This window comes from Cynocephalus volans, chromosome 1 (genome assembly GCF_027409185.1).
Source record: "Cynocephalus volans isolate mCynVol1 chromosome 1, mCynVol1.pri, whole genome shotgun sequence".
NCBI classification, from domain to species: domain Eukaryota; kingdom Metazoa; phylum Chordata; class Mammalia; order Dermoptera; family Cynocephalidae; genus Cynocephalus; species Cynocephalus volans.
In genome coordinates, this window is record NC_084460.1 from 86,286,475 (window position 1) to 86,298,529 (window position 12,055).

General features: G+C 36.7%; 1 protein-coding gene across 4 annotated transcripts in view; it reads left to right on the plus strand.

Moving 5' to 3' along the window:
• Positions 1-12,055, plus strand: part of PPM1L (protein phosphatase, Mg2+/Mn2+ dependent 1L) — a 287,755-nt gene that overhangs the window by 10,904 nt on the left and 264,796 nt on the right. The gene's annotated exons all lie outside the window — the stretch shown is intronic.

Sequence of the window (12,055 nt, forward strand, 5' to 3'; positions counted from 1 at the left end):
TCCTCTTCCACTTTTACAGATTGGTTGGTTTTATCTTTTATGTCTGTTGTCAGAGACGCTTATGCTACAGATGGAGTAAGTTCTAGCTGGACTAGATGGTGCATTATTTGCAAGTTTTTGGTCGCAAAGACAGAAAGCTCAAGTGGAGGCAGCTTAAACACTAGGGACAGTTATTATCTCACATAACAAAATGCCTGGAAGTAGGTTTTGATCTAGCAGCTCAATGACTTTAAAGCTCTAGTTCAGTGTCTCAGAAATTCCCTTTGCTTTATACTCATGATTGCAAGATGTGATACTTAGAATTGCTGCAGCCATCCTTGTATAACTACATCCAGAGATATGAAAAATAAACTATATCTGTCCTGTGTTGTTCTTTTAAGTCTGAGGAAAACCTTCCTTGATAGTACTACTCACGTTTTGTAGGCCAGAGATGTGTCCCATGTGCATGCTTAAACCAGTGGGTTGGCCATGGGAATATGATCAGCACGATTAACTCTGACCCATAATAATTTACCCCAGGTCTGGGGTGGAGCACAGCCTCCTCCAGAGTACGTGACAGCCAGCCGAGAAAGGTGGATAAGACTAGAGTTTTGTTAGCTAGGAAGAAGGGGAAGTGGGAGTGGTGGTTGGGTGGGCCACACAGGTGGGAAGGGGGTTTAGAGAAGGTGGCCTGGGATATTCCTTATTCTGCACATTAGCAACCTCATCAGAGAATGTTTCTGTAAAGATAACACTGATGGGGGGAAAATCAACTTTAGAGGTCTTTGGGAAAGGGTAAACTATCTAATATTTGGATTGACTTAGGAATGGTTTTGCCTGGGAACTGAGATATACATTTGATATTTTAGGGTCCCAATAGGTAGTTTTCTAACTTAGATGTTCTCTCTGTTCTGTGTAAACTAGCAATAAGGAGGGGTTTGAGTGTCTGGAGAACAAGTATTTTTTTCCTGTAATATATGATTGTATGTTTAGTGTAGTCAATGCTACTGATGAATGTAGAAATATCAAAGGAGTTCTGTTGGCTATTCATTTCTATTTTACTATATCCTATTTTAGATAATGAATTTGATCAAATTCAGTAGGATTTTTGTCCTTTAATTATTAGATATCATAAATTTTGTTATTTTATTTTAAAATATTCTAATTTATTGCAGGCTAAATAGGGGATTCCTGGGAGGGTCAGATTTTTTTGTACTCATTTTGGGGTGGGACAGTGTGACAGTGGCCTAGGCTACAGTGAGAAGGGAGAGTGTGCAAGACTCAGATTTTTTCTATAGGTCAAATAAATGCACTTGGAATAAATTGTGTGTGTGTGAGGATGGAAGTACTCATCCTGCTGCTGTGCCTATGAATTGATTACAGTGAGGCCATCTTTTTGTAATGTTTTCTTGTCTGATTATTTCCAGTTTGAAATGGTTATTGACTAAATTTCCTATTTAGTTTTAGTAGCTTTTCTGGTGATTCATTTTCTCTCTGCCTTTTTTTTTTTTTTTTAAAGATATGCAATCGTATTGTCTACAAATAATATAATTTTGCCTCCTACTTTCTAGATAGTTATACTGCTTGTTTTTGTTTCCTGCTTCATTGCATTAACTAGAACTAACAGAACAATGTTTTGCAATACTGGTGATAGTGGGTGTTATCATGTTCTTGTATTTGAGATTATTTAAAAAGTTTGGGATGAGGGGAATGTAAAATGGCTTCAGTTTATGGATAATAGAGCTAAAGTTTTTTTTATTGATATAATAAAGATAAAAACCAGTTGAAAAGTAAGAGCCAAAGAAGAAAGGATATCAAAGTAGGTAATATAGAGATTTTATAATCACAAGGATGGACTAGAACTTAATGTAGATGTGATACTGAAAACCAACATACATTGGTTTTATGAAGGGAGGTACAAACATTCTCTTTCTTTTTCTTTGGGAAAAATGATCACTAGATTCATCTCGAGGAAATGTGTGAGGGGGCATTAGTCTAAACAACAGACATAATGTCTGACTGCACAGAATACTGATTCTGCAGGTTGGGGAAGCCCTAGCAAGACAGGCACAGGAATCCCCCCTCCCCACCCCGTGGGAAATATGGAGCCATCTTGCCCTGGCACTTATGCTGATTTTGGTGAAGATTGTCCTTATTTTACCTAGGATTTCCTGTGCTATAAAATCCTCCTAATTTCTACTACCTGTCCTGTAAGGAAACTGTGGCTGCTTACAGAAAAGTCTCATACCAAGTGGGGTTAGGTCCTAAGTTGGTGTAAAAGACAAAATTATGTCTAGTCAAAATTTCCCGTGAAAGATCTCTCAAATTGCCCATAAGGAACAGTATACATTATTCTGCACATCTTACTTTGTAGAATAATATGTGGTAATAAATGTATAATACCCAAAGTAAATGTATAGTACAGAATAAAGTATATATGCATGTAAAATATAGTTTTATAGTATTTTAAGTGATATAAATGAGTATCTTGAATTTGTGTAGATTTGTGAATGGTACTATTACTTCACTGTACTTTCTGTAGGATAATAGAATAAGTAATTGAAGAATATTTTGAGATTTTCAGGCAGCGATAGAAACTTTTTTTTTCCTAAAAAAAAAGAGCATACTATATATTTCTGTGTGTGATCACTTTGAGAAAATTTAGTCTGTTAAAGTTTTAAAGATACGAAGCATAATAAACATGTGACTTTTTGGAGTTAAGAGTAAGATTGATTTATCCTGATAATTTTTAAAGTCAATTTTAGGAAGATAATTATAATGCCATATTGAATGCTTTATTTTTAATCTAAGTGCCAGCCGTAGCTTTGACACCAGATGGGAATACAGAGATGGGCACTCAGCCTGGTAATATATATTCATAAATACATAGAAAAAGTTTATATTTGCCATTTCTTTCTTGCCTATGGCTTGAAACCCTGGGGGGTTTTATTCTGCAATAATTTCAGAAGACAGGCCAATTGGGGATTCTGAGCTTTCCCCTGCTTTCTTGGCAACCCCTTGAGCATCTGAGATGGTACATTCAGGCCTTACCTGTTTTGGTAAAACATCTGGTCCTGGGTTTGTCTAAGAGTGAGACTCACAAAGCAGCAAATCATTCTTGGAAATGAAACTTGTATTCTTAACATCTAGGGGATACAAGCGGCTGCTGCTGAAGAAATCATAGGGGTAAAGAATTAGTATCCTGACAGTGGCCAGAAAAGCTCTTTGTACCTGCGTATTATAGCCACAGGCTTTGCTCGGGTTCACAGAACTATGTAGAGACAGAAATTGTTTATCTCCAAAGCATTATGTAATGCAAACAGATTTAGACATGAAAGAGTACAGGCAGGCATGTACTTTGGAAATGTTGCCTAAGAGGGAATTCTTTGTTGAAAAGAGAGCTAGCTTTTTTTTTTTTTTTTTCCTTTCTCTCAAAAATAGGATAACAGTGGGAGTGCCTGACTGATGTTCACACCTTACCAGAGAGAAGTCCTCACCCTCAGCTTCCATGGTGCCTTATGCTATAGGGATAAGGACTTCCACCTTCTTCATTTTTAGAAAATTTAACATTGAGAAAATATTTTCTAATACACAGTCCATATTCAAATTTGGCCATTGTCCCAACTGTTGTGTTTAAAACAGCTTTATTGAGGTATAACATATACAATAAACTGTTGCTATTTAGTGTATGCAAATTGATCAGTTTTGTATATGCCCATGAAACCATCACTGCAATCGATATAATGAAAATACCCATACCTTCAAAAGTTTCTTTGTGCTCCTTGGTAATTCCTCTCTTCTGTCCTCCTCTCACCCCTTCCCTCCATCCCTAGGCAATCATTAATCTGTTTTCTGTCACTATAGACTAGTTTCAATTTTGTAACATTTTTTATGAATGGAAATACGTAATATGAATGTAATTCAGAAAGATAATACAAATATTTCCATGAACTTTTTGAAGTACCCTCATTTTTTTTCTCCCACTCAGCACAATCATTTTGAGATTCATCCATGTTGTTCCATCTATCAATAGTTCATTCATTTTTATTGCTGAGTAGTATTCCATTGTATAGATATATCAGAATTTGTTGTTGGACATTTGAGTTGTTTGAGTTTTTGGCTGTGAACATTCATGTACAAGTCTTTGTATGGACATATGCTTTCACTTCTCTTGAATAAATACCTGGGAGAAGAATGGTTGGAACTGCTAAACTGTTTTCCAAAGTGGTTCTCCTATTAACATTTTCATCAGCAGTGTATGAGAGTTCCAGTTGCTCCAGATTCTTGCCAACCTTTTAAATTTTAGTCATACTAGTAGGTGTGAAGTGGTATCTCAATGTAGTTTTAGTTTGTATTTTTCTAATGACTAATGATGTTGAGTATATTTTCATGTACTTTTTGGAAATGGCCCTTTCTGAAGACTTCCAGAGGAATGGTTATCAAATCTTGTTTGTCTTGTAAAATCTGACTTTTGTCCTTGCCTCTATGGTGTGAATGAAAAGAGAGAAAAAGAGGTGAAAGGGAAAGGAATGGCTCTCTTACTAAAAGGAGAGAGGCCCAGAAGTACAGCGTAGAAATAAGTGCTCAGAAGTTACTCAACGTAACCAAGAAATCAGATGAAATGAGGGCAGAAGGGAAAGATTAGGGCCTGTGACCAGTGAAGACAATTTGTATTATCAGAATCTTTTGATTTCTTAAAACCTCATTTTCCTGTATTCTAGTTTAAAAATCTGAATGATATTTCTCTTAGAAAAGTGCCTCGGAAAGCATAAACGGCTTACGCTGCTTCTGCTTTCTTCCCGGTGAACTCATTTCCTTTTGCCATCTGATACTTTTTCGAACCTGGGTTTTTGAAGGTCTCTGTATGTGATGGCCTATTTTCAGCCCTGATCTTTGATTTTTCTGTAGGATCTGACTTTCTTGACCACCTCTGTCTTCCAGATACTCACCTCCTCAGCCTTAGTGACACTACTTAAGTTTTTTTGCTCCTTCTCTGACTTCTTTGAGGCCTTCACTTGCTTCACAAACCTGGGTCTTGAGAAGGGTTGTGCTCGATGTGCTGGTCTCATTTTGTTTCTTTGCTTCAGAATCTTTGCAGCTTCCATGGATTCAGCCATCCTCTTGGAGCACAGGGCAGCCCTTCACATCTACAGCCCACATCTTTACATGCAGATTTAACATTTTCTTTCCGGGTATCACACTGATAACCTGCCTAAAACTGAATTTGCCTCCTTTGTCCCTAGATTCATTTTCTTTTCAGAGTTGTCTCTTCATCTTGTGGTGCTGTCATTTTCTATCTCCCATTCTTGAAACTACCGTGTCATCTTTTGCCTCTTCCCTCTTCATGAAATCCTGCAGGGCTTTCTGTAATGCCTCTCAGCCCTGTGTCTTTATGGTCACACCTTCACCATGCTAATTCAGGCTTTCATCACTTCATGCAAGGATGTGATAGAGGCTTCCTAACTGGTCACTTTTTCTCTGGTTTTTCTCTTCTTCCGTCCACTCATGATGTCTCTGATAGGTTAGTCTTCTAAACTCACTGGGTTATACACTGTTTCTTTTTCAGCAGTCTCTGATTACAACCACAATTTATTTCTCTGAAATTTGTTTTTTGGCTTCTTATCATAGTATCTCAGACTGCTTTATCTTACTTGATCTTATGTTGCTCCCCTACACAAAACTCTGCACTAAGGCAAAATTGTATTCACTAAATATTTGAGTGGGTGTACATGCCCACTGCTGCTCCTTTGTTAACTGTTCCATCCTCTGAGAGAGTTCTCATTCCTCTTTCCCATATCTTTGTCTTGTCTCTATTTTAAGACTCTCCTCAATTTCCAGCTCTTCCATGAAGTCTTGCTCGGCCATGTCAGCTTTAGGTAATCATTCCCTCCTTTGAATTTATGGTCTGTTATAGTCAATCAAACATTTGTGTAATTGTTCATTTTTAAGGTACTTTTCCTTAATACCAGAGTTCAGTGTCCTTGAGTTTCATGTTTCTAAGTTCCTATGGTGTACCCTGCACTGTTCAGGTACTTGCGTTTTAATGATAACGATATCTTACAATAATTCTGAAAATAATGATGCCTAACAAATGAAAAGGAACTACCAAGTTATGTGACTGCATTTGTTATCACTTATATCTGTTGGAAACAAAGGGCTTTGCTTATTCTGCTGTGGAATGCCCACAGCGTGCCATGTCCTTTCGTGATGTTCTCTCACTGAATCCTCATGGTGTTTTGAGGCAGCTGCTGTTATCCCCATCTTACAGTTGGGGAAACTGACACTCAGACTGCTGTGTGCCCAGCATTTCACACTGCTAAGTAGCAGAACTGGGATTAAGATATTTCCCAAGTCTGCCTGATTCTAAAAGCCGTCTTCTTCCCTATATCATGCTGTCTTTTGCTATGTGCTGACAGGCCTGGTTTGGCAAGGCATTCACAGGGGAGTTATACTGTTAGCACTCAGTTTCTAGTATTGTAGATTATCTGTGGTAAATATTTCAAGTACATGGGAATGGAATTAAGTTGAGGAGATAAAGTATTTACAGCATTCACTCATATTTACTCTATTTGTTTTTCTCATCACCTCTGACAACTTGTGCAATGTGTGATCCATTCAAAAGCCCTTTAAATAATGATCAAGGAAAATGCAGTTTAAATATATAGAATTCTGGAAGTTATCCTAGGCAAGTGGTTTTCATCAATTTGATAGTTAACTCTATTTCTGGCATAAGGCAGGAGTTTTGAGGATTGGGGCTGGCTCCTCAGAGGAAACTAAGCAACTTAGGTTTAACTCAGTCTACCTTTCAAAATGTGGTCCAATTATTTGGTTGGAAGTGTTTTGGATTACAGTACATTAGACATGCTTCAATTTTCAAACGTAAGTACAAGAACATGTCCTATAGCTCAACTGGAAAAAAAGTTCAGTCTGTAGTTTCCTTCTCCAAAGTATCATGGAAAATAAAATTATATGTAGTATTCAGTGAGCATCAAAGAGTGAGGAAATGTAAATGAACAATTTCAGCTGCCTGAGGGCAGAAACAGTCTATGAAATTTCAATTTCATAGACTTGAAATTTGGAACTCAGACATTCTTAGTTTGTACTCAGAGAAGAGAGTCATCAGATAAGTTGCATGATAGAATCGAAAACAGCTTATTGATAGTGTGGGAATACCTTAGAAAGGAATAGAAATCATCAACTTTACCTAATTTTACCCACCATCATCAATATATATACTCATATCTTTATTTCCTCTACATTAGTTATTGAGTTAAAGGAACAGCATTTTAAAAAATGTCCAACATGAGGAATTTATAGAATTCTCCTGTATGAAATGAACATTTCCTACTTTGGGGAGCTTTATGAATCATATTGAAAACTGAAGTAACTCAATTCTTAGCAAGTAACACTAGTAGCTACTTCTTTCTCAGCTCCTCTTACCATAGAAAACAGAAGTTGCTTTGGTTTTTTTTTTTTTCCTTTCACCCATGCAATTACCACTAATCACCATTCCAGAGAAAGATGGTCTCATAGGATCAAAATATGATGTTTCCTCAAGGATTAGATTAAATTACCTTTGGCAGGGTTGAATCTAAGCTGAAAAACATTTTTGCCTTCCTTAAATTGAGTAGGAATTATGGCTGTGAATGTTTAGACTTGCATTTTGCCTGTGATTTAATTGTTTAATTATTCTGTGTCTACTTTTACGTACACTGTACTACCTTGATGCCTTTTTTCAGAGTGAGAGCCCATAAATATTTGTCAAATTAATCTCATCATGGAATCAGAGAAGATTAGTACTATGAAGGTTCTTTTGTAGCCTTTCTATTCTAGTATGAGGATTTAATCTAAATAATTTCTAACAAATTATCTTTTAAAGTTTTTAATTGTGGCAAAAATCACATAACAATTTACCATCTTAACCATTTTAAGTGTGTAGTTCAGTAATGTTAATTATGTTCACATTGTTATGCGACAGATATTTAAGACTCTTACATCTTGGAGGACTAAGACTATTAGAACTATTAAAACTAAAACTGTACCTATTAAACAACAACTCTTTCTCCCACCCAGTGCCTTATAATCACCTTTCTACTTTCTGTTTCTGTGAATTTGTCTGTATTAGGTACCACAATGAGGTGGAATCATTCAGTATTTTTGTGACTGGCTTATTTCTCTTAGCCTATATCCTCAAGATTCATCTATGTTGTAGCATGTGACAAAATTTCCTTCCTTTTAAAGGCTGAGTAGTATTCCAAATACATATACCACATTTTGTTTATCCATTCTTCTGTTGATGGACATTTGAGTTGCTGCCACCTTTAAGCTATTGCGAATAGTGCTACTGTGAACATAGGTATCCAAATATCTCTTCAAGATCCTACTTTTAATTTTTTTGATATATACCTAGAAGTGGGATTGCTAGATCATATGGTAGTTCTATTTTTAATTTTGGGGGAACTGTCATACTGTTTTCCTTAGCGGTGGTACCATTTTATACTCCCACCAACAATGTACAAGAGTTCCAGTTTCTTTACATCCTTGGTAACACTTGTTATTTTCTGTTTTTTGAGAGTAGACATCCTAATGGGTATAATGTGATATCTCACTGTGGTTTTAATTTGCATTTTCCCTAATGATTAGTGCATTTGAACATTTTTTATGTGCATGTTGGCTTTCTTTTTTCTTTTTCTTTTTTTTTTTGGTCTCTGAATTTTATTTTATTTTATTATTTTTATTATTATTATTTTTTTACTTCTTTACTTTCTTTTTTTTTTTTTTAATTTTCTTTTGTCGATATACATTGTGGCTGATTATTGCTCCCCATCACCAAAACCTCCCTCCCTCCTCCCTCCCCCCCAACAATGTCCTGTAATTGTGGTTGTTATATCTTCTCCCCCCCCCCGGTTTTTTTTTTTTTTTTGTGTGTGTGTGTGTGGATTTATATATTAATTTTTAGCTCCCACCAATAAGTGAGAACATGTGGTATTTCTCTTTCTGTGCCTGACTTGTTTCACTTAATATAATTCTCTCAAGGTCCATCCATGTTGTTGCAAATGGCAGTATTTCATTCGTTTTTATAGCTGAGTAGTATTCCATTGTGTAGATATACCACATTTTCCGTATCCACTCATCTGATGATGGGCATTTGGGCTGGTTCCAACTCTTGGCTATTGTAAAGAGTGCTGCGATGAACATTGGGGAACAGGTATACCTTCGACTTGATGATTTCCATTCCTCTGGGTATATTCCCAACAGTGGGATAGCTGGGTCGTATGGTAGATCTATCTGCAATTGTTTGAGGAACCTCCATACCATTTTCCATAGAGGCTGCACCATTTTGCAGACATAGTGAAAAATGTCCATACTACCCAAAGTGATATACAAATTCAACGCAATCCCCATGTTGGCTTTCTTTGCATATGCTTTTTGGCCATTTGTCTATCATCTTCAGAGAAATCTTATTCAAGTTCTTTGCCTATTTTTAAATTGAGTTATTTGTTTTTGTTGTTGTTGTTGAGTTGTAAGAGTTCTTTATATATTCTTGATATTAACCCCTTATCAGATGTGATTTACAAATATTTTCTCCCATATTTCTAAAATTTTTTAAAACTTTTGTTATTGATATAATTTCAAACATCCAGAAAAGTTGCCAGACTAGTACAAGAAACTCTTGTATACCTTTTAGTTATAGTAACCCACTGTTTTGTTAAGGAGCACCTAGGTTATTTGACAATTATGTTGAGCCAACCTAAACACAGTAAATTACTTGTGTCTGTGAGGGAAATAAAAGTATAAATGGTCCCTGTCTGAATATGCAACACAAGTAAGAATGTTTATAAAGCAGCAGGTACAGATGAGAATAATACACATAAGAACAAAAGTGAGAGGGGGCCAAAAAGTAAGAATAACTTGAGTTATGAGAACTGGAGACCTGTTCTAGTGGTTCTCTCAACATGGATCATCCCCCCCACCCACTGGGGGATTTTTGGATTTTTCGCAGTGTTTGGAGACATACTGGTTGTCACAACTATGAGGAGTGTGTGTGTGGGGGGACTTGTCCTACTGACATCTAGTGGGTAGAGGACTGGGATGCTGTTAAATATCCTACAGTGCACAGGGAAGCCCTGGACAACAAAGAATTAATTATCCAGCTCAAAATGTCAGTGGTACCAAGACTGAGAAATCTTGCCCTGTCCCAGGAACCAGACTGCAGAAAACCTGTGTTGAGAAATGTAAAGGCAGATAGTGAAGACCATGCTTGGTAAAGAATAAGGTATGAAAAATTATTTTCTTCTCTTTTTTTGTGTATAACATACAATAAGAGGGCTAAGTTGGTCTGCCTACTATAAATTTTCTACAGTAAACAGCTTAAAAATGCTTTCTCTGGTTTTGTTTTGTGTTACAGTCCACTTATAGCTAATGTGTTCCTGTTATTACATTCTGTTTTATTTGCTACTTTCGTCTCTAAAAAAACTACCTAAACTCTGAAAAAAGCAAATATCATCACACAAAAGATCTTGAAGCACAGAGGAAGAAAGAGGTGGTGTTGGGAGAATGTGACTTAAATGGCTTCCTTTCAATTCTCAGTTTACTGTGGAGAAACTAAGTATCAATTCAGTTTTGTCACTGACTCCACTAGGCTGGGAAGGGAATAGAAATAGCATGTGCTTTGAAATCCTGTAGACCTGGATTTGAAGCCAGGCCCATCTATTGCTGGCTGTCTGACTTTGGGCAAGTAACTTATACACTGTGAACTTGGTATCTTCTTCTCTACCAGGGCTATAGTATCTGCTTCACTGAGTGGTGAGGGCGCTGGATTGCAGGAGTTAAGCTGTGGACTCTTAAACCTAATTGCCTGGCTTCAAATTTTCACCCTGCTGCGTTCCAGTTTTGTGCCCTGCAGTAAGTTTCTCAACATTTCTGGGGCTCAGTGTCTTTATCTGAAAAATGAGAAGGATTATAATAGCATTTATGTCATATGGCTGTTATGACATTAAATGAATTACTACCAATAAAGCCATTAAAGTGGTGCCTGGCACATAGTAGGGACTTGGTAAATGTTAGCTATTTTTAGGATTAATTTGAGATAAAGGATGGAACCCCTTAGTGTCTAGCAAATAGTAGGTGTTTGATAAATGGTTTTTAAAATTTTTAATTTTAGTAGCAGAGAGTTTGTTACTATATAATGCCATTATAACAAAATTTTATTAGCCCTGAAGTTAAATTAGTGGGGATTGATCTTAAGAAGTCTTCAGGATGCACAGAGGAAAGTGGCCATTCTTTTGACTCCTACTTGTACCTGTCAGGGACTCCTTTGGATCCTTGTTCAAAAATGTCCTTAAAGAATTGCAGGCCTAGCCACATACCTGTGGAATTTAAGAGGCTACTTGAATGGCTGTTTGAGTGCATGGACTGCTGAGGGAGGTTTGGGCTGGAAATAGTTATTCTTCTAGTCCAGCTTTCGTGAAAATACCTGTGGTGAAGAGGAAGTAGAGAAATAGGAAATAGCATGGAGTTTGATTCTTTTCACATTCCATGTTTGTCTTTGGGTTATGGGAGTGTATCAGGCTGGGTGAAGGGACCTTTCTTTCTTTCTTGACAGCATAAGGGATTTAGGCTCAGCCAAAGGTAACCAGTGGTAGAACCAAATATAGAGTTGTACCAGTTCCTGCCAGATATTGGTTTGTAGACAGACATATTTGTAGGGCACATATGGCTCAGTCCTTCCTTGAAATGCAAGAACATAGTATCTCATTTTAAGATAAAGCATATTTAAAGGGTTTAGCATAGTGCCTGGCATCGTAGTGCTTTATTAAGAGGTAGCTATCATATCATCATTACTCTTAAACTTGATGTTTTAGTTTAGTTAAGAAACTAATGAAGTCTTTATTCTTCATTCAGCAACTCTGATTCTTTTATTTATTTTGTTTATTTTTTACTTTTTATGGAAGTACACACATTCAAAAAGAATATGTCAGAATTCTACAGCTTGATGAATTTTCACAAACTGAACACACTCATGCAAGCAACACCCAACTCAAGAAACAACACTACAAGTATCCCAGAAGCCCCA